Below are 23,628 nucleotides of genomic sequence, written 5' to 3' on the forward strand. Positions count from 1 at the left end.
ACTGAGAGGATAATGCCAGGAAACCAGTCAGAAAAGATTAGGCCTCTGTAGATATCTCACAGAAGTCATAATGCATCTAGTTTTGATTTAAAGGCCTTGCCAAGAGAGACACTTTCTAGTTGTTTTAGTTTTTCCCCAAAGATCTCACAGAGCATTCTAAAGAATAACATTCAGTTCTAAAAGCTAGGTGCTGAAAATTAAGCAAATTTTAAAACTCGTGTCATAAAAATGGACACCAAATACGTATACTTGTGTAAAGCTATTACAATTACTCCCTCGTTTTATCATTCCACTACTTTATTTCCTAGACATATTTGAAATACTGATTTTAATAACCTTTTTTAGAATAAGAATAGACCTTTCAAAATGTGCTGATAAGTATTCTCTGTTAGAGATAAGGTATCTGAGGCCCATGGAATTTAAGTAGACTCCTCAATTAATGGCAGAGCCCAGATGAGCACCCATGTCCGTAGTCTGATAGTCAAAGTTTCTTTCAGTGTATTAAGAGGCAAAGTTCTTGAAAGGGGAAAACAGTCCTGATATGAATGTAAATTTTGAACCGAGGATAAATCTGTAAATTAGCTAAATATTTATCCTAAATACTCTGCGTCTTATACTGGTAGTGACTGAGTTACCTGCAAGTGGCAAGATTGCAAATATCCCACTATACGCAGATAATGAAGACTGAGGAGCAAAATTGAGTTCAGTTACGAAAAAGTAAAATTACATTTATGAATTCTTGAGTTGTGACTGTAAATTTTAAACCCCTTACACTTATAATTATTTCTTTGTTGTAATATCTCTAGTCTCTACTCAGAATAAGCCTCAGAAGGACAGGAATCCTCTGCTGTTCACTGTTATAGTCCTTGCTCCTATCACATGATTTGTGACCTAATAGAAGCTTAGTAAGAATTAATACATGAATGAATGAATGAATAGAAATACCTGCTAATTGGCAGTCACAGGGATCATCACGATAAAGTTCTATCATCAATCAGTAAGCAATTTTAACAAGTATTAATCTCTTGTTCACAATCACAAACATTTTATTTTCTCCAAATTACTTTAATCTTAGTTCTGAACTCCCTAGCTATTAGGCTATCAGAAATGTCATCCCGATCATTACCAGCGTCCTCTCTCCCTTACAGTGTCACACTAGTATTCAGGAGGCTTATTTTCTGTCCTGAAAGCAAGAGCAGGATCTCTAGTCTCTGACCCTCATCATGGCCACTGCCTTCCTCATAGTCCAAGCTCACAGTGGTCCCTTGAAATCTGTCAGCTCTTTGCTGCCTTCATACCTCACTGTGAGCATGGGAGTCTTAGGTGGACTGTGAGTGCATCTCCCTACATGCATTGTGCAGCCATTTCTCTCTGGATGCTGTCATTATGATGAAACTAAATGAACTACTGGTCCTTTGACAAGGATCCTCAAGAGTCTCCTCAGAGGCATGAGTTATAGAGGACGAAGTGTAAGTGGATGAAAGCATTCAGGCTGGTACCTCGGAGGGATTTACAATGAGATGGGTCCGGGCTACTTTCCCAAGATGCCTCAGTACTAATTACCACAATACTTCTCAATTGAGGCCAAAATATCCAGCACTTTTGCAATAAAGACAAAAGTACATAAAGACTATAAATCCTCCCACAGCAGCCAGATTACATCTTAGAGCAATTTTCCAGAGATAATAAGTACATTTTGCAAAACTATTGTACTATCTCTTCACAGAAAAGAAAATCTATCCTGTATAAGCTGCTCCAGCATGTGAAGGGACATGCCACCAACCATGCATGTCACAGTGGCCAGGATGGCTCGTTCAAGGTCTTCATTTTTAGTGCTGCTAAAGTAGCAGGGCCTATGATTTAGCAGGTGTCAGTGAATACAGACCCCACGTCCTACTGGGTTGGGAACAAAGCTATAAAGTATATCAATTAGTGGAGTTCACTCCAGATGCCATGTACATTACTAGCCAACAGGATCCCACTGAGTCTTAATTTAATTACTTGAAAAATATGATATTTATCACTCTAACGGTAGCTTAAATGGAATGGTTTATTACTTTTATTATTAAAAATATTATGAAAGTAAAACAATACTACCAGCTTCCATAAGTATCTCACATAGATTCTCCTTTACAGTTGTTAACTATGGTAAATATAATTGACAGGCTTTAATTTCCTCCATCTTCACCAGTAACTAAATCATACCAGAATGTTTTTAATAAGAATCAAAGGGGAATCCGAAGAATCTCCTTTCAGAGGAGGAGTTTTCCTCAGGTTTCTTATTCTAGATTAATCTTCATGAGACTAAACATCCCCATAGAAAGAGAAAAACTCAGTTGCTTCTCCATCTAAAACTGACTATGTTTTTTCCCCTGTTATGCATTTATTTGGCTCATACATTTACTCTAGAAGCTGCTCTTTTTTTTTTTTTTTTTTTTTTGGAGGAAGATTAGCCCTCAGCTAACTACTGCCAGTCCTCCTCTTTTTGCTGAGGAAGCCTGGCTCTGAGCTAACATCCGTGCCCATCTTCCTCTAGTTTATACGTGGGATGCCTACCACAGCATGGCTGCCAAGCAGTGCCATGTCCACACCCGGGATCCGAACCAGCGAACCCCGGGCCGCCGAGAAGCAGAACGTGCAAACTTAACCGCTGCGCCACCAGGCTGGCCCCCTAGAAGCTGCTCTTTGAATATGAAAACTGGACTTAAAAAAATAGATCTTAGTCTGAGGGAGAGTTAACACAACCTCCCTCTATTTTCCTAGTCTCCAGTCTCAGTACAGTGTTTTAAATGTATTCCAAAACGGATCACACTAATCTTTGTAAAAACATTACCACCTATTTTTAAACGAACTAATAAATAAGTGAATAAATGAGGAGTTCCCCATGGGCAACATCCATCAGAAAGCAGCGAGTGTGGGCAGTTTTGAGGGGCTGGGACTGAGGGAGCAGAAAGGTTTGGATAGGAATGTCTCGTAAAATAACATTAATTACTACTCTACAGTATTACCATCATCACATAAAGGACTGTGTACTGGGTCACTTGCTTATCACCTTTGTCATTGTAGTGTATTCTCAGCACTCAAATGTTCAAATCATGATTTCAGTGGGCAATGGACAGCAAATAGACTTCAAACTCTTGCATAGTGAACGAACCCTGAAATCACTGAATTAACTGATTTAATCTTCACCAACAGGCAGAATAAGTGTTCAAAATAAAAATAGTTATGCAAAATGAGTGGCTTTTTGAAATTTGTTTTTGTATTCTGTTTGTGGCCTGAAATTTGTACTTGCTAGACTTGCACTCCTAAAACAGATTTTAACAATTACATTTACTATGATTCATCATTTAGGAGAAAAAAAGGGGAAACCACGTTTTCTTTTATATTCTTGGCCAGAGTCTCCTGAATTGTCCAGTTTTCATTATTTATGGGTTCCCTGACACTATTTCTACAGCAAAGGGATATTTTAAAACTACCTCCAGCTAAACAACTAGGAGTCATATAAACAGTGGAAAGTGTTCCCACCTCAACCTACCCTGCTCTGACTATTACTACTTTGCAGACACAGAGAATTGGCAATTTCAACTTGATATGCATTTCCTCTGTATAAGGAGAGAAAAGAAATTTTATTTACAAGAGTCTTAATTTCACATATAAAATTAATACCTATATTGTATTATTCAGAGTCAAGAGCTTTAAGAGCATGTGTATTTTCTGAATCTCTCTGCATTTTTTCAAAGTCCTACCATAAGGGGTCGGTTTTTATCTCAATATATTTTGAAAACAAGAATGTTAAATGAAGTTGGAACACTAGATAAATATGCAGTCCTCTGTAAAGCTTTTTTTCCAGAGGATTTAATCAGTACTTATAACAATCAAGCAGCAATTCCAAAGGCTGAGGTTTGTTTTAAGTTTCTACCAAATCAAGACTTGCTAAAGATGTTACTTATTTAGCTATGTTCACAAAGGAACTCAAGGGGATAGGAGCAAAAGAGAGAAAAGATAGACAATTTAACAAGGGCACTTGACTGAAAGCAATCACCAATCGCAGGTAACCGTTATGTTTAAAAGACATAAAGAGAGAGAGAATAACATTGTACTTCCCCAACACAAACCTTCCCCAAACCTACCTGTACATGAACCTCTTGCCCCAATATCCGGGATATTCCTGCAACATACTGATGTTGTAACTCTCTGTGAAATGCTCCCTACACTTACTGCCCCCCAACTCTGGCTTTCTTCTCAAGCATAGATAAATCTTAGTAATCTCTTAAGGCCTAACCCAAAGCATACACCCACATTTCACAGGGCTTCTGGCCCTCATTGACTTCTCCCCACCGAAAAACCCAAAACACCCCTATAGGTCTCATGGCCAGAGCAGTAACACCTTTTTGATCCTCTAATCTGTCACCTATTTCTCACCCATCCAAGGGACCTTGATGTCCTCTGAAGGTTGAGAATGTGACTAATTTAATTTCCTTATTCCCAAAAGAGCCCAGCCCCTTGTTGGTACTTAATAAATTGTTGAATTGGAGTAACTCTGAAAGCTCCCAGTGTATAAAAATTAAATTCCTTGACTATGCCAAGAAAGTATCTTGCAATCTTCCACAGAGAAGAATTCACCAGAAGGATGACCCCAGTTTAAGTTGTTGACTATGGGTATCAGCTTTATATAGTAGCTAACTTGAAGAGATACCACTAGATACCAATTAGAACTTTTGTTTATGGCTTTTGAATTCTGATTTCCAATGTTTTTCATTATGAGAAGTAAAAGAAAATTGAATTTCACCATTCCTGAAGCCCTCTATTTCAGAGATTATGTTGTAAATAAAATGGTAAGTTGATGAGCAAAGGGAAGTGAATCAGAAACATATGGATGATATTTCCCTCAAATCAGACATGATTTAAAAGTCTAAGACAAAGGTGATTGGCAAAAAATCATGATCCTGAGTATAATGCTTTCCAGAAACTTGTAGAAGATATCTTGATAGTACAAAATTATTTAGATTCATCCATCCCTGACAAAGGGTGCATAAATATAGCCCGTGATATCTTTCTTCTTTATTAGCCTTCAAGATATGTTTCTCTTTGAGTAAACGCATATCCTCCCTTCTAACTTAATCTCTCCAATTCTTTCCCAATTGTACATTTCTTGTGCTTAGCATCATGACATCTTGGTAACCAGTTTCACAGAACAAAGAAATAAAAGTTTTTAAAAGCCAGAGATTTATTTTTCCCGCTTTATAATTTTATTTCAATTGGAGTTCTGCACCAAAAAAAAAAAAAACCATGCATGAAGATCAAGTCAACATACCTGACCTTATTCTGACTCCAGCCTCCAGGTAAAAAAACTTACTTGTTCTCTAACATTTTTTAAATATTAAATACAAGTAAAAACAAGTATTTATGTTCACCAAAAGTTATGTTAACAATTATTCTCATCTTGGTGAAAGTTGAAACACTTCTGGTGCAAACATGTTAATGAAACAAAAAAAATAATGCTAGACCTATAATGATGGTGATGATGACGTGGGATGTCAAAGACCAGGTTTTGTATGCAAATTCCTCCATATACTATAGCTGTGTAACCCTAGGTTACTTAATTAAATTGAATCCCAGTTTCTTCATCTTTAAAGTGTTATGAAGATTAAATGAAATAATGTATGTGAAGCTCCTAATAAAGAATGATTGATAAATGTAAGTTTCAGTGAGAGATTGCTTGTAGTCATATGTCACAATTATCATGTTTACCCAAGAAGGAGTTTATTTTTATCATATAACAAGAAGACTGGAGGCACCAAGTCCAGGGCTGATACAGCGCTTAAGGAAGTCTCCTTGCTGGACCCAGGCTCCTTGTGAATCTCAGGTCTACCCACCTTAGCAAGTGGCTTCATCGTTATGGTCACAAGAGGGCTGCTCTACCTCTAGATATCAGGTTTGAGTCATGTTAGCACATATCTTTTTCCATCCTTTCACTTTCCATCTTTCTGTGTAATGCAGGTTTCTAGTAGACAATATGTAATTGGGACGATTCTTTTGAAAACATACTTAGAATTAGGATTGCTGAATTATATAGTAAATCTATTTTTAGTTTTTTGAGGAATTTCCATACTGTTTTCCATAGTGATTGCACCAATTTACATTCTCAGCAACAGTGTAAAAGGGTGGCAACTTCTCCACGTGCTCACCAACACTTTCCTTTTGTTTTTTGATAATAATCCTTCCAGCAGATGTGAGGAATATCTCATTGTGGTTTTGATTTCATTTCCCTGATGATCAGTGTTGTTGAGCATCTTTTCATATACCTGTTGGCCATTTGTATGTCTTCTATAGAAAAATGTCTATTCAATTCTTTTGCCCATTTTTTTAATCAGGTTATTTGTGGGGGGTTTTGATGGAATGGGTTGTGTTCAGGGGTTTTTTTGCTATTGAGTTGTAGGAGTTCCTTGAATACTTTGGATATTAACCCCTTATCGCATACATGGTTTGCAAATATTTTCTCGCACTCCATTGGTTGCCTTTTCACTTTGTTGATTCTTTCCTTTGCTGTGCAGAAGCATTTTAGTTTGAGGTAATCCCACTTATTTTTGCTTTGTTTACTTGTATTTTTGATGTCACATTCAAGAAATCATTGCCAAGACCAATGTCATGAAGCTTGTCTCTTATGTTTTCTTCTAGGAGCTTTATACCTTCTGGTCTTTAAATCTTCATTCCATTCTCAGTTATGCATGTTGTAAAATAGGGTCCAATTTCATTCCTTTAGGTGTGGAGATCCAGTTTTCCCAGGACCATTTGTTGAAGAGACTGTCCTTTCCCCATTGTATATTCTTTTTTTTTTTTTAAAGATTGGCACCAGAGCTAACAACTGTTGCCCACCTTTTTCTTTTTTTTTTTCTTCTTCATCTCCCCAAAGCCCCCCAGTACATGGTTGTATATTCTAGTTGTGAGTGCCTCTGATTGTGCTATGTAGGACACCCACCTCAGCATGGCCTGATGAACGGTGCCATGTCTGTGCCCAGGATCCAAACCGGCAAAACCCTGGGCAGCCAAAGTGGAGAGCATGAACTTAACCACTCGGCCATGGGGCCAGTCCCTCCCCATTGCATATTCTTAACACCTTTGTAGAAGATCAGTTGACTATATATGGATGGATTTATTTCTGGGCAATGTTTTGTAGTTGTCAGTGTACAAGTCTTTTACCTCCTTGGTTAAGTTTATTTCTAAGTGGGGTTTTTGTGGGGTTTTTTGATGTTATTGTAAATGGATTGTTTTATTTTTTTTGTGAGGAAGATTGTCCCTGAGCTAACATTTGTGCCCATCTTCCTCTAGTTTGTACATGGGACACTGCCACAGCATGGCTTGATGAGCAGTGTGTGGGTCCGTGCCTGGAATCTGAACCCACGAACCCTGGGGTGCCAAAGTGGAGCAGGCAAATCTAACCACTATGCCACTGGGCCAGCCCCAATGGATTATTTTCTTAATTTCCTTTTTGGATAGCTCATTACTGGTGTATACAAATGAAACTGATTTTTGTATGTTGATTTTGTACCCTGCAACTTTACTGAATTTGTTTACTTGTCAACACCTTTTCTTGTGGAGTCTTTAGTGTTTTCTACATATGAAGATCATATTACATGCAAACAAATAATTGTACTTCTTCCTTTTTGATTTGGATGCCTTTTATATGTTTTTCTTGCCTAATTGCTCTGGCTACAACTTCCAGTACTATATTGAATTGAAGTGGTAGATAGGGCATCCTTGTCTTTCTGATTTTAGAGGAAAAGTTTTCAGTTTTTCATCGAGTGTGTTGTTAGCTATGGGCTTTTCTTATAATGTTGAGGCAAATTTCTTCTATAACTAGATTGTCAGGAGTTTTTATCATGGAAGGGTGTTGAATTTTGTTAAATGATTTTTCTGCATCTATTGAGATGATCATGAGATTTTTATCCTTCATTCTATTAATGTGGTATACGAAATTAACTGATTTTCATGTGTTGAACCAAACTTTCATTACAAGGATAAATCCCACTTTATCATGGTGCACAATTCTTTTAAAGTGCTGTTGAATTCCATTTTCTAGTATTTTGTTGAGAATTTTTTCATCTATATTCATCAAGGATATTGGCCTGTAGTTTTCTTTTTTTGTAGTGTCTTTATCCAGCTTTGGGATCAGGATAATGCTGGCCTTATAAAATGAGTTTGGAAGTGTACTTTCTTCAGTCTTTTGCAAGAGTTTAAGAAGAATTAATGTTAATCCTTTAAATGTTTAGTAGAATTTACCAGTGAAATTATCTTGTCCTGGTCTTTTCTTTGTTGGGAGGTTTTTGGTCACTGATTCATTCTCCTATTCATTATTAGTCAGTTCAGGTTTTCTATTTCTTCACAATTCATACAACCTTAGTAGGTTGTATGTTTCTAGGAACTTATTCATTTCTTTTAGGTTATCCAATTTATCAGCATATAATTGTACATAATAGTCTTTGATGATCTTTTTTATGTGACATCAATTATAATGTCTCCTTTTTCATTTCTGACTTTATGTGAGTCTTCTTTCTTTTTTTCTTAGTATTGCTTAGAGTGTGTCAATTTTGTTTATCTTTTAAAACAATTAACTTAGTTTTCTTGATTTTTTTCTATTTTTCCATTCTCTATTTCACTTATTTCCATTCTAATCTTTATTATTTCCTTCCTTCTGCTAACTTTGTGCTTAGTTTGTTCTTCTTTTTCTGGTTCCTTGTGGTGTAAAGTTATATTGTTTATTTGAGGTCTTTCTTCTTTTTAAAGTAGGCATTTATCACTATAAAATTCCCTCTTAGTACTGTTTTTGCTGCATTCTATAAGTTTTCACATGTTGTGCTTTTATTGTCATTTGTCTTGAGATATTTTCTAATTTCTCTTTTGATTTCTTCTTTGATCCAATGGAAAACTCAAGAGTGTGTCATTTAATTTTCACATATTTGTGAATTTTCCAGTTTTCCCTCTTTTATTGATTTCAGAAATCAATTTCCCTCTTTTATTGATTTCATTGTGGTCAGAAAAGATACTTGGTATAATTTCAATCTTCTTGAATTTATTAGGACTTGTTTTGTGACCTATCCTGGGATATGTTCTGTATGCACTTGAAAAGAATGTGTATTCTGCTGTTGGTTGGAATGTTCATTTGGTTTATAGTGTTGCTCAAGTCCACTGTTTCCATATTGATTTTCTGTCTGGATGTTCTACCCACTATTAAAGTGGGATATTGAAGTCTCCTACTATTATTGTATTGCTGTCACTTCTCCCTTCAGATCTGTCGATATTTGTTTTTTTAGGTGATCCGATGTTGGATGCATAAATGTTTATGATTGCCATATCTTCCTGATGAATTGACCTTTTTATCATTATATAATGACCTTTTTTTTGGACAATTTTTGGCTTGAAATCTATTTTGTCTAATATAAATGTAAACAACCTTTGCTTTCTTTTGGTTACCATTTGCATTTCCATCTTTTCACTTTCAGCCTATGTGCATCCTTAAATCTAAAGTGAGTTTCTTATAGACAGCGTATAATTGGATCTTGTTTCTTTATCCAACACCCACTCTATTGTTTTTTTATTGAGGTGTATTTGTATCCCCCTCAAAATTCATATGCTGAAATCCTAGCCCCCAAAGGTATTAGTAGGTGGGGACTTCAGGAAGTGATTATGTCATAAGGGTGAAGCCCTCATGTATGAGATAAGTGCTCTTACAAAAGACATCCTACAGAACTCCTTAGCCCCTTCCACATGTGATGATACAACGAGAAGTGTGAGACCTGGCAAAGAACCCTCACCTGAACATACTGACCCCCTGATCTTGGACTTCTAGCCTCTAGAACTCTGAGAAATAGATTTCTTTGTTTATAAGCTGCCCAGTTTGTGGCATTTTGTCATAGCAGCCCAAAAGGACTAAGACGGCTTCTTTAAGATGATTATTTTGAATTCTTTGTCAGCAAATTCATATCTCTCCATTTCTTTAGGATCAGTTACTAGAAATTTATTTTATTCCTTTGATTGTGTCATGTTTTCCTGATTCTTCGTGTTCCTGTAGCTTTACATGTGTGTCTGCACATATGAGGAAACAGCCACCTCTCCCAGACTTTACGGACTGTCTTTGACTGGGAAAGACCTTCACTGATCAGCCTGGCTAGATTCTGGGCCTTTGTACCAGCTGCCCCAGGTGTCCAGTCCGGTTTTTATTTCAGGAGCCCATGATCTCTTGCTCCCTCTAGTGTCTGACTATGCTGGTTCCTTTGGCATTTGGTGGGAGGTGAGACAGAACCTGGCCTCTCAGGGAGGCTCTGAATCCAGCCAGAACCACTGGAGACGCTGAAGAGATAAAACATCCGAGATGTTGGGGACAGGTTCTCCTTCTCCACTGAAACCCCAGAAATGTTTCAGACATATTCCACTCCTCTCCATCCCTTCTGGGGGTGAAGACTCAGTTCTGTGCCTTTTCTCAGTCTTGCAGATCTGTGTTGGCTTCAGGGATCTTCCCTCCTCTTTTCCTCTGTTCCTACCTGTCCAAGGCATCCAGTCAATGCTGATTCCTTCAGCGCTCAGTGTAAGGCAAGCCAGAAACCAGGCCCATGGGGAACACAGTGAAAGGCAGGGGGGGCCAGGCACATGCTCCACTCTCCCCCACACACAACTGTACAAGTCGCAGCCTGAGCTGATCTCTCTTGGCCCTGAGCTGTGCCAGTTTGGGGAGGGGACTGATGCAGATAAAGTGAAATTGCTCTTCTAACTCATTTCAATGCAGCTGTTTTCAGTTCTATATTTGTCTGGGATACTGCAACTTCTTAACTGGATTCTGGACTTCTCATGAAGATAGTCTGGGACTGCCTATTCTGCCATCTTTCTGACCATCACTCAGAAACTAAGGTGAAATTAATTTTAGTATTACATTTTATTTAACCCAATATACTCAGAATCTTATTTCAACTTATAATCAACGTGGAAAAAGTATTAATTAGAAATTTCATATTCTTTTTCCATGCTAGGTCTTTGGATTCTAGTGTGTATTTGACATTTACAGTACATCTCAGTGTGGAATAGCCACATTTAAAGTCCTCAATAGCCATATGTAGCTACTGGCTATAGCCACTTTATAGACAGTGCAGCTCCAAATCATCTCCCTACACATTGCCATCCACACATCTCAATTCTGCTCCCAGGGGAATTCTCTTTGTCTACTGCCCTTTAGGGCTATTAGTGAGGTGAACATCAAGGAGAGTGTCTTAACTTGGAGGTTCCATTGTTTTCACAGCCCACTCATGCTTGGCTGTATGTTTGGAGGGTACACTGATAACATTAGGGGTTGAATATCACAGACCATTGCTTGCTAAGTTCACATATCTTTGGCAATAAAACTCCCTCAAAAAATAAGTTCAATTCCTTCTGTTCATTTCCTTGTAGAAGAATTACAATCCAAGGTCTTGTGCAGACATTCTCTTAGGATGTCTTGGGAGAGACCTAAGCTTAGGAGAGATGTGTGACTCCAATACAATTTCTTGCTAAGGGTACAACTTTGCTTGCATTGGCTTTGGTGACAGATATGAAAGCAGTTGGCATTTTTATCCTTGCAAAGCTCCCAGTCAATACAGATCGCAGGCTGAAGAAAAGAGTACCTCCTTTATTAAAAATGCTCTTCCTTCTACCCCTGCTTTTGATAAGGTAGCCAACCATCTGGTTTGCTCAGTAGTGAGAGTGTTCTCAGGATGTACAACTTTTGATTTTAAGACTAGAATAGTCTCAGACAAACAGGGACAAGTGTGCCACACACCAGTTTACAAATGGCCAGATCTAGGCTTGAGTTCTCGCTCTCAGGATTTTGCTTTACAAAGTTCCAGCCCCTCTATATTTTAGGATCTGTTATCTGTAGCAACTCACTTTCAGATTCTAGATGCTTTATTAGTTATGGGTTGTACTTGGCTGCATACATCAGAAACCTGACCACAGAAGCTTAACTAAAGAGAGCAATATTTTCCTCAAGTAACGAGAACTATGAAAGTAAGTAACCAAAGTCTGGCATGACAACTCCATAAAAGCTTAAGGGACTCAGGTTTCATCTAACTTTCTTCTACTCAACTTGAGCACGTAGCTTTTATCCTTATGGTCACAAAATGACTGCTCCATCTTCAGGAACTGCATATGCATTTTAGGCAGGAAGAAGGTTAAGGATAAAGTACAAAAAAAGGAGTATGCCAACTGAGATTGTGCTTAATATTATCCAAAAAGTGGCTTTCTCAGAAGCTCCATCCAGTGGAATTCCACATATATCTCATTGTCTGGGTCATATAGCTACTCCCAAGCTGCAAAGGCATCTGGGATATGAGAATTTTTCATGGTTTCATTGATGCTTCAAAGCAATAAGGCTTCTGTTAGTAAAGGAGAAGGGAGGGAGGGATATTGACTAGGTAACTAAGTGATTTATAACTGAATGCTCTCTAATATAGGTAAAATTTATTTTATTGAATTTTATTGAATAAAAGAAGAAAATATCTAAACTTTTCAAGATAAAGTAAACATAATTCTTCACAAATGAATTTGCTCAGTGATTCAATTAAGTTTATGGCTTATATGTTAAAACTTCAAAGACATGTGGGTGACCCTAAAGGAATTATACTGTGAATCAAAGAGTATTTTGCTAACTCTAGTCCTTGTTCCTTTTTGTCAGTTCTTCAGTCTTTGCATATTTAGGTATGCTCTAAAAGCCAGAGTCATAAACTCTGTCACCCAAGAGGTAACATAAATTAGTGGGAAATATTGGTATAATACACATATTTTGATTGCATATTAAAGATTGCTAAATATACTTCACATCTAGAGAGAAATGTACTTTCTTTCATTTTTCTTGAAGTACATTGACCTTTGGGTCTATTTTTTGTTTTCCCACTTTTAAGACATAATATGGAGAAATAGTTCTCTACGTGAGAAAACGGTGTGGCACGATGAGAAATGGTAACTGGCATTGGCCTAGAACTGGAAATCCAATTGCGAGTTCTTGTGTCCACGGCAAAGAGGAGAGAACTCACCCTACATAAAGGGAAGCATTTATTCCCATGCAGAAGTGCAGATCCAGTGTTGCCAGATTATGTTTAGGATCCAGATATTTTATACGAAATTTTCTGAGTTTCAACTGTTGGGTCAAAAAAACTTAAATACAGTGTACAAAGTAGACATACCAGTCTGTAAGTCTGATTTGGGCTAAAGACCATTAGTTGGATACTTTTGCTCTGGGGAAAAATGCAAAAAATTTCCAAAACGCCAAGTCATTGGAAAGCAGTACATGAGCATTAGACGTCTGAACATGGGGCAGAAAGAAAATAAAACTGGTAGACCAGGTTTGGGGAGAAGAAAAATAGATATCACACATGATGTGCCCTGATATCAAAAAGGTGCAATAGGTGCTTTAATTATATTTTGCAAGGACCCTTTGTATAGACTTCAGACGTATTTTAAATTCTTTTCGAGTAATGGTAGCTATCCATGCACATCAATAAAATCAGGGCTAGCTAGAGGCGTTGGCACGAATAAATGCTAATGAGAGCCAGTAAATGGTTTGTGGACAAATTACTAGGCCTTAACTTTGATCTGCAGAAGTCTTCAAGGCTATGTCTTAAATAGGAGCAAAAATGTTTGGGGGAAAAAACAGAATCACAAGCTGGATAAATAAAACTTTAAACCATATACAGGATAAACCATATACCTATTTAAAAGATAGGCTTTGGAATCGGGCAGATCTGGTTTCAAAGCCAGGACTTGCCACTTAATAGCTCTATGAAATTTGATAAGTTATTTTACTTCTTTAAGCATCAATTTTCTTGTCTGCAAAATCTGACTGATGATAGCCCTTATCTTAAGGGTTGCTGTAATGCTTGAATTAATGCTTAGAGAACATATGTAAAGTAACTGACACAGAATAAGATCTGCAATATCTAACATATAAAAAGATTCTCTGACGATATGCTCATTTTTATGTATATTTACATATGCAATATTCAAAAAAACTACCATATGCAAGGAAATTCCACTGGTTTTACCAATTCAAATTATTTTTCCTTGAAGATTTGAAATATTTATAGTATACACATTTTGTAGCCCTTAGTTTGACAGCAGGATATCGACTTAATATAAGCTTTCCCTGGCTACGCAAGCATGGTTTTTAACTAAAGAAGAAAAATATATGCCCTAAGGAGCAGCATAAACTTTACTGAGTTGTAACCAAAATCTCATTTTTGCATGGATTTAACAAGCCCAGTGTATTTTTCTTTCAAGCAAGAGGCGAGAATTTGAAAGGAAGCATTTGACAAATGTGGTGTCAAATGCCCGCTGAAGCCTGGAAATCAATCATGTTTCTCTCACTGAGCAACGCAGACAAGATAGAGCATGCTTGTGGGCACAGGTCACCCCTTGGGGCTCTTTTGAGCACAGAGGAAAAGGGTACCACATTAGTCATCACTTTTTGAAATCTTAGAAATTGCCTTTTAGTAGAAGACTATGATCCCTACACAATCCTTTACTAAGATTTTCCCAGCATCACACAGGCAGGGCCTACCTCCCTCTGTGTTGTTCACAGTTATGTTCCATTATATATGGCAAGTGCTCACCAAGCATTTGTTGTGTGAATGAAGCAAAGTCTAACCTTTTTATGTTGATAGTTCCCCTTGTAGACAAGATAAAAGATGAAATGTCCAAAACAACATTTAACGTCTGCACCAATAATTTGAGCAATTCATTTGAACTGACTCATGTCAGTTTTGAATGAAATAAGCAAAATCATGTCTTATAGTTCTTTTTCCCTCCCAACAATGAGTATATATTAGATGTTCAATAAATATCTACTAAACTAAACTTAATTTCTCTAATCTTTTCCATTTCCTTTTGGCAATAACTAGCAAAGCCAATTTTACCCTAATGTAATCTAAAGAGTACATAGCTTGCTCTTGAAAATAAAATGACGATGTAATGAATTCACAAGACAGGAAATCTACAAACCAGGAGAGCAGAGCTAATTCTGACAAAAGAGGCAGAGTACAAGTTCTGAGTTGAGAAAGAATAAAACATTCTTATCTAGATAAATACTAATTTTTCCTTAACTATGAGGCATGTTGAAGAGAAGATAATGAGCCCATCTGGTTTAATGTTGAAAATGATTGCATTAAATAAGGGTACCAGGATACACTATGTCTGCAAAACTCATTTTGGTACCTATTTTGCAGCAGTCAATGGCGACCTATTTTGAGCAATTTGAACAAGGGAATTAAGGTTTTATACAGGAGAAAATGACAGCAATTCCAGTTACATAAATGTACCTAATTCAATAAAATACAATTGTTCCCCTAGAACTCATTAGCACATCAACTAGATGAAATAAGTCTATACAAAGACAGTTCCCGTTAGTAACCTCCCTAAGAATACAAGAGATGGCATCATTCTGGATAATGCAGAAGGCTTGACTCTAAAAAGAGCAGATCTAGCTGCAAAATATTAAGGTGCAACTAAGCAAATCTGAACCCTGGAATTTAAAGCAAACATTTTTTGATTTATTAAGTACATTCCACCAATTCTTGCATGTATGTCTGAAACATTCCACAAACACTTCAACTCACATTAAGCAGGAATTTGGTTTTTTTCACGTGTACTTTCTACTTCACATCTCTGTGAGGAATGTGTAACTATTTTTGTCTTAAATGTGTATATTTACGTTTATATTGAAGTTCGTCTTAAATATTTTGCTTTGAATTTGTAGTAGGACTGGCACACTTGAGAAGATGTATTAGGAAATGTGCTTCCTAAACTATGGGAATTCTAAAAGAGAAAACGTTTTCTTATGTCTCAGAATGTAAAGTAACTAATGTGATGTAACTAATAGAAAGTAAAGGAAGGAAGATGTCTGTGTGATTAGATAACACGATAACAGAGATCAAAATTCATGAAAAATTCTGAAATTCTCTTTGAATGCGTACCTTCCTTCCTCTTCTCCAGGACAGAGCAATCATGAGATAATATTTCACATGTAACACATTTTATAAATATAGCTAAAATCTTAATAAAGAAACAGCTTTTGCTTTTGTTGATTCCATTTCTGTTTCCTATTTCATTCATTTCTCCTCTTATCTTATATCCTTTCATCAATTTTCTCTAGCTTTCTGAGCTGATACTTAAATAATTTGAATTTTCAAATTGAGCTATACATGAACCTCTATAAACTTTTTTTAGCAGCTTTCATGAGTAGAACTTTCATTGTCATTTAATTCCAAATAGATTATAATTTTGATTGTGATTATCTGTTATGTAGTAGTGCTTTTTTAGTTTACAAATTAATGGAGTCTTTCTAAATAATTTTTTATTCTTGACTCCTAATTTAACGTTCTGTGTTCACAGGACACGCTCTGACCTTCACTCGGGCTTCTTTTGAGAACTAACGCCTGGCCAATGTTTATAACTACCATGTATCCTTAAAAAGAATGCATATTTTCTATTTTGAGGTGCAGATCAAGCTGTCAGTCTTGTTCAAAATCGCTACTTTATTTTTGAATATAGTTGGTCTATCAATTTCTGATAAAGGTTTGTTAAAAATCTCCCAGCATGTTTGTGGATTTGTCAAATTTATCTTATAATTGTGTCAGTTTGGGTTTTACACATTTGAGACAATATTTGCTGCATAGAAGTTCATAATTTTTTTATCTTTTTAGTGAATTCTTCCTTTCTTTTTATTAGGTGGTGATCTTTACCTCCACCAACATTTTTTGCCTTAGTTTCTACTTTGCGTTATTTTGCTTTTTTGATTATAATTTTCCTGATATATATTTTAATCATCCCTTCATTTTTTAACTTTCTGCATAGTTTAGTTTCAGATTTGGCTCTTGGATACATCATATAGCAGGATTTTGTAATGTTTTCCCAATCTGTCTGTGTTTTAATAGTGAAGATTAATCAATATACATTTAGTCATGGGATGCAATACACAGCATAGGAAATATTGTCCATAATATTGTAATAACTTTGTGTGGTGACAAGCGGCTACTAGACTTATCTTGATGATCAATTCACAATGTATACAAATGTCAAATCACTGTGTTGTGCACCTGAAACTAACATATTATTGTATGTCAACTACACTTCAATTTAAAAAATCAGTACACATTTATCGACTCTTCATATTGTACTATCACATTGGTCATATTTCTACTATCTTCTTTTTTTGTTTTTATTTTTTCTCCTTTGCTTCATTCTATTGGATTGATAGTTTTATATAATAATAATAATCATAGCTAGGATTTGTTGAGCATTTAGTATAGGCTAGATATGATAAAGGCTTTACAGATGTGAATTCATTTAACCTTCACAACAACTTTGTACAAGAGACACTGCTAATGTCTTCACTTCACATTTGAGGAACTTGAGGCACTGAGGGGCTAAGTAACTTGCTCTAAGTCGTATGGCCACTAAGAGATGGAGCTGGGTTTGAACTGAAAGCCATGTTTCAAAAATTCCACTCCTGATCACCATATTGTACTCTTCTTAAAGTATCTTTTACAATGCTTTTAAAATCACTTTTTGTTTTCAGAAAGATCTGCACTTATATCTATAAGAATTTCTGAACCATGAATATCTTAGAGTCTAGCATCAACAATGAAAAATAAGCAAAAACTTTCTAAAACATGCCTATAATGCTACTCTTCTATTCATTGCCTAAAACTGAAGAGAAAGGATTTGGAGGAAAAAAATCAACACATGACCTTATGATTCTTTTAACTTGCATTTTCAAAGTCCAAACCATTTACAAATTAAATCCATTCAAAGGAAAACTACTTTGACCTATATAATATAGAACAAATGATGTTCTAGGACTTCCTAGCCTAGGTATTAAGAAGGTCTGGCAGCTCCTGCTCCATCGTCTTTGGACCCTAAACTGGCATGTAAAAAGTTGAGTAACTGCTAGAGAGAGAGGCCATGAAGAGGGGCTCTGAAGGATGGGATGCAATACGGAGCGAAGGCCACAGGAAGAAGCACCCAGTGCCAGAGATCTGAGTGAAGAAGCTGCCCTCATTTTTCCAGCCCCAGCATTCTAAACATTCTAGCTGAGGCCCCAGGCATCATGGAGCTGACACAAATTGTCTTCGTTCTGCCCTGCCCAAACTCTTGACAAAATCATAAGAACTGTTTGAATGACTGTCGTTTTAAACACTCTTTCGTCCTCTCTCATTTCCACGTCAAAGTCTCACACTGGTATATATGATTGATGAAGCCTGCGCCACATGCCTGTGGCAGCTGCAAGGATGTCCACTAATCTGCATCCTGCCTCCTCCTCCATTAAGGGGGACATAACACAGAAATTTCTCTTAATATATGAAAAGATAGTGGAGCCCATGAATTAGACAGATGAGCACTACACATACCTAATAGCCACGATTTAGAAAATGTAAGCAATTAACTGTGGATCGTGCAATAGATTTAGATGCTACCTGAGAGCAGGAATTTTATCTGCTGACTTCACTTAAAATAGAGTCTGGCAGATACATAACAGACACTATTTGTTAAATTAATGACAGAATTATGGAATGCTGGTCATATTTTGCATATCTCTCATTCCAACAGATATTAATATGTCTTTCATGTTGAGAAAAGAAAGTTTCCCATATATTTTTTCTTTTTTAATGACTATCACGGGATGGAGATGGGAAAAGTAGAAATAGCTTCTGGGGACTATTGATGAAATTGTTTAAATGAAAGTGGATGTAGAATAATTAATATAACCTGGTTAAGTTATTTAATTTCAAGGACAAAGAAATAATACTTCAGCTACCCAAATGAGAAAACATGTGTGATGGTTAATTTTATATGTCAACTTAACTGGGCAATGAGATGCCCAGACATTTGCTCAAACGTTATTCCAGGTGTGTCAGTCAAAGTTTTTCTGGATGAGATTAACATCTGAGTCTGTAGACTGAGTAAAATAGAGTGTGCTCTCTAATGTGGGTGGGCCTCATCCAATCAATTGAAGACCTGAATAGAAGAAAAAAATGAATAAGAGGAAACTTTGCCTGTCTAACTGATGGAGCTGGGACATCGGTTTTCTCCTGCTCTCAAACCAGAACTTGCACCGATTGGATGTCTTGGTTCTCAGGCCTTTGGATTTGGACTGGAGCTATACTACCAGCTCTCTCGTGCCTCCAGCTTAATGACTGTGCATCTGGGAACTTCTCAGTCTCCACAATCATGTGAGCCAATAGGAGATAGATGGATAGACAGACAGATAGACAGATAGATAGATGGATGGATGGATGGATAGACAGACAGATAGATAGATAGATGGATGGATAGACAGACAGATAGATAGATAGATAGATGGATGGATGGATGGATAGATAGATAGATAGATAGATAGATAGATAGATAGATGGATGGATAGACAGACAGACAGATAGATAGATAGATAGATAGATAGATAGATAGATAGATAGATAGATAGATGGATGGATGGATGGATGGATAGATAGATAGATAGATGGATGGATAGACAGACAGATAGATAGATAGATAGATGGATGGATGGATGGATAGATAGATAGATAGATAGATGGATGGATAGATAGACAGATAGATAGATAGATAGATAGATAGATAGATAGATAGATAGATAGATGGATGGATAGATAGATAGATAGATAGATAGATGGATGGATAGACAGACAGATAGATAGATAGATAGATAGATAGATGGATGGATGGATGGATAGATAGATAGATAGATAGATGGATGGATGGATGGATAGATAGATAGATAGATAGATAGATAGATAGATAGATAGATGGATGGATAGACAGACAGATAGATAGATAGATAGATAGATGGATGGATGGATGGATAGATAGATAGATAGATAGATGGATGGATGGATGGATAGATAGATAGATAGATAGATGGATGGATAGACAGACAGATAGATAGATAGATAGATAGATAGATGGATGGATGGATGGATAGATAGATAGATAGATGGATGGATGGATAGACAGACAGATAGATAGATAGATAGATGGATGGATGGATGGATAGATAGATAGATAGATAGATAGATAGATAGATAGATAGATGGATGGATGGATGGATAGATAGATAGATAGATAGATAGATAGATAGATAGATAGATAGATGGATGGATGGATGGATAGATAGATAGATAGATAGATAGATAGATGGATGGATAGACAGACAGATAGATAGATAGATAGATAGATGGATGGATGGATGGACAGATAGATAGATAGATTATCTGCTAGTGGATCTGTTTCTCTGGAGATCTCTAACTAATACAAGTCACCTACAAGGAAAACATCAAGCTGGCCTGACATCTCCATGATATTCATTCCTAAAAAACAATGGAGCAAGTTTCTGAAGGAAAGAAACCCAATATCTATAGACTTTTGAGGAAATGTAACCCAAGAAGTTCACATGTTGCCAAATTATACTTCAAACATAAAAGTAATAGATAAATCCACATGTGCAAGACCTCAGGAACACAATATCTATGCACATTTTGGGGACAGAAAATCTACTTGACAGTGAAATCTAACCAACCAAGAGGTGAATCAAAATAAAGATATTCTTAAGTAGAAAAGTGGTGAAACAATTGATGACAAGTTTGTGGGTACAGAACAGCATTGAAATGTCATATGCTTGAAAACATGAAAATGACAACTTACCCAGAAAATCAGCAGGAGGAAGGAAGAGATAGGGGATAAACATAAGAGTAGAAATATTCTCATTTATCATAATAGGGCAATAACGCATAATATAAAATAAAACACGCAGGATGGCCCAGTGGTGTAGTGGTTAGGTTCATGCACTCCACTTCAGAGGCCTGGGGTTGGCCAGTTCAGATCCAGAGCACAGACCTACACACCACTCAACAAGCTACAGTGTGGCAGGGTCTCATATGCAAAATGGAGGAAGATTAGCACAGATGTCTTGCTCAGGGACAATCTTCTTCAAACAAAAAAGGGAAGATTGGCAACAGAGGTTAGCTCAGCGCAAATCTTCTTCACAAAAAAAATAGGTAAATAAATAAATTAAATTAATAAAACACATCATGGAAAATGTGGCTCCAAAGACTTAATTTTTTTCATAACCTTTCATTGTTAACCATAGAACACTATAATCTTCTTTATAAAGTAATATCTCTTTTGGTGGAGAAACATTCACTTAAATTTAGCAATTCCTTCAATTTCATCCATTTCTTTTTCTTCCTTTAAAATTATATGAATTTAAATTTTAAACTTTAATATGAAAAGTAGTGGATGTAATCTTACTAGTAGAAATTATTTCTAGCTTCTATATCCAAATGTACATAGGAAAAATGTTACAAAACATTTTTTTGTGTTTCTTTCTGAGGGAAACAAAGTGTTCCCTAAGAACATTATATCCCACCAAAATGTTTCCACATTAAAAAAGCAACATTCATCTCAATTATCTCAAGCATAAAAGAACCCAGGGAATACAACGAATTTCAGACATTTCTGGGGGAAAAAAATTATGCTTTAATTTGAACCAGTAAAATTAAACCTATAAAGAAATGAATGAAAATAGGTAAAATTTGAATCATTTTTAGCTTTTAAAAGTGAAAGCCAAAACCATCTTCAGCCACACAGCTTCCTGTCTACATTTACAGGACATTATTATTCCCCTGCCATCATCAATATAACTTTATATTCCAGGAAACTCTTGCCCAGGAAGATAAAAGTTACAAATAACTTTTTTGGTCATACCAAGAATTTCATGAAAGACCCAAACTCTTCAATAGAAATCCATAAATGACAGTTTGCATCTTCAGATTCTGAACCCATCACCTCAAAATCCACCCGTTTTAAATTATTACACTGTGACTCTTACCCAATTCTAATCCAGTCGCTGTATTGAAAGATCAGGCTTAAACTGGACTTTGAAATTATCATAAATACCCCAATTTTGTCCTCTTCCCGGTAAGATGGTAAGATGATGTCAATGCAGTGCTCTCCCTTACCATGGCAAGAATAAATTCAGCTCTGTCTTCTCAATGAGTTGGTTGGATAATATTTTGGGGGAGCCAGCATTCAACAAAAGTCATGACTGAAAAAGAGAAAAACAACATAAATCAAGGCAAGCATGTAATTACAAGAAAACCCAAGCACACCTCAGAAGGTCAGGATAGGGTGAGAACGGGGGTGCATAATAGCTGGAGGCAAACCAGACAATGAAGACCAAGATTCTGTAACAAAGGTCTGAAGTGGCTTTAACATCCTTAAAAGTAGGGTCTTAAAAGTAGCTGATGCATTCCTTCTTGGGGACTCAGGGAACAAAGACCCATATAACACCTTTGTCTTCTGTCTTCAGCAATATTTACCAAATGTGTGGATCATGGACTTCCTACTTCAGAGTCATCTGGAGCGCTTGGTAGAAATGCATTTTCCTAGGCCCCATCAGAAATCTCTGGACTTGGAACTGGCATATTTAATAAGCTCTGCATTTTAATAAGCTGTTTTATCAAATTAGAGAATCACTGAGCTAAAGGGTACAACCATCATATTAAAATTACCCTTCCCAATATGACCTTTTATTATAGGAGCTTTGACTCTTTAATTAAAACCCCTGAGAACTTCCGGATAGAATAGGTAGTGGTAAGGTCTCCATCAGTAAATCACGTGGCCAAAACTCTCTCTCTCTTAATCCAAGCTCCTTTCTCAACTCCATGGACTGCACCTCCCTCCCTCACCCTGACTCTAAGTGTTGACTGATGGGATAGGAGTAATTTACTAGTAACTCGACAGCAACCTGACTTCTCCTTTGGAGCAAATACTACAACTCCTATTCCTTTCATTGTTCAATTCTCTGTTTAAAGTTTGTTTCCTAGAGAGTAATCTCTGAAAGAACAGGGAACAAGTCTGTCTTACACTTAGGCATTTTTAAAGAAAAATTTATTCATGACACTTGTTAAAGAATAGTAAGGCAGACTTAACTCAAGGGAACTATTGAGAGAGCAATAAGGAACACAGCAATGGGGTTGGTTTTGTAGTGGGGGAGAAAGGTTGGACTCAAATACAGCATGAGCAAGTCGGAAGTTACGGTAAAGGAATGGGGTGCAGCGGGCGGCGGGGAGAGGTCAGTAAATGGAAAATTACTAACAGGAAATATTGGGCTTAAACTAGGTTAGGCTGAACCTAACAGGTTCTTGCTGAAGGCAACCACGGTGATTAGATATCACCTGGGGTATGATGGCGCATGAGGGACCTGATCAGGTATTGAGTGTGGTCAGACATCAAGGACAGGAGATTTTGGCTAAATTATTTAGCAGGATTCTTGCTAAAATTGGACAATGCAGAGACCAACATGGAAATCCAAAAGTTGAGACCAAGTTGAAAAGGAGCTCAGAAGAGCCTGATTAGAATTTGATCAAGGAGAGTGTTTGTCACCATATCTGCAGTTCCTATCACAGTGCTTTGCATCTACTACACCTGCAATGAATATCTGTTAAATTAATTAGTACAATGCTGGCAAATGTTGGTCAAATGCAATGATTTCAGTCTTATGACCACTTATCTCAATGGTGAGATAGTCTTTCTAAC

The 23,628-nt window shown here is 36.7% G+C and overlaps 1 long non-coding RNA gene across 1 annotated transcript in view; it reads right to left on the reverse strand.

Annotated features, from left to right (window-relative positions):
* Positions 1-23,628, reverse strand: part of LOC139079137 (uncharacterized) — a 76,965-nt gene that overhangs the window by 52,881 nt on the left and 456 nt on the right. Inside the window, exon 2 of the long non-coding RNA XR_011532470.1 lies at positions 22,050-22,135. This is a non-coding gene — a long non-coding RNA (uncharacterized lncRNA). The remainder of the gene's footprint in view (positions 1-22,049; positions 22,136-23,628) is intronic.

This window comes from Equus przewalskii, chromosome 24 (genome assembly GCF_037783145.1).
Source record: "Equus przewalskii isolate Varuska chromosome 24, EquPr2, whole genome shotgun sequence".
NCBI lineage: Eukaryota > Metazoa > Chordata > Mammalia > Perissodactyla > Equidae > Equus > Equus przewalskii.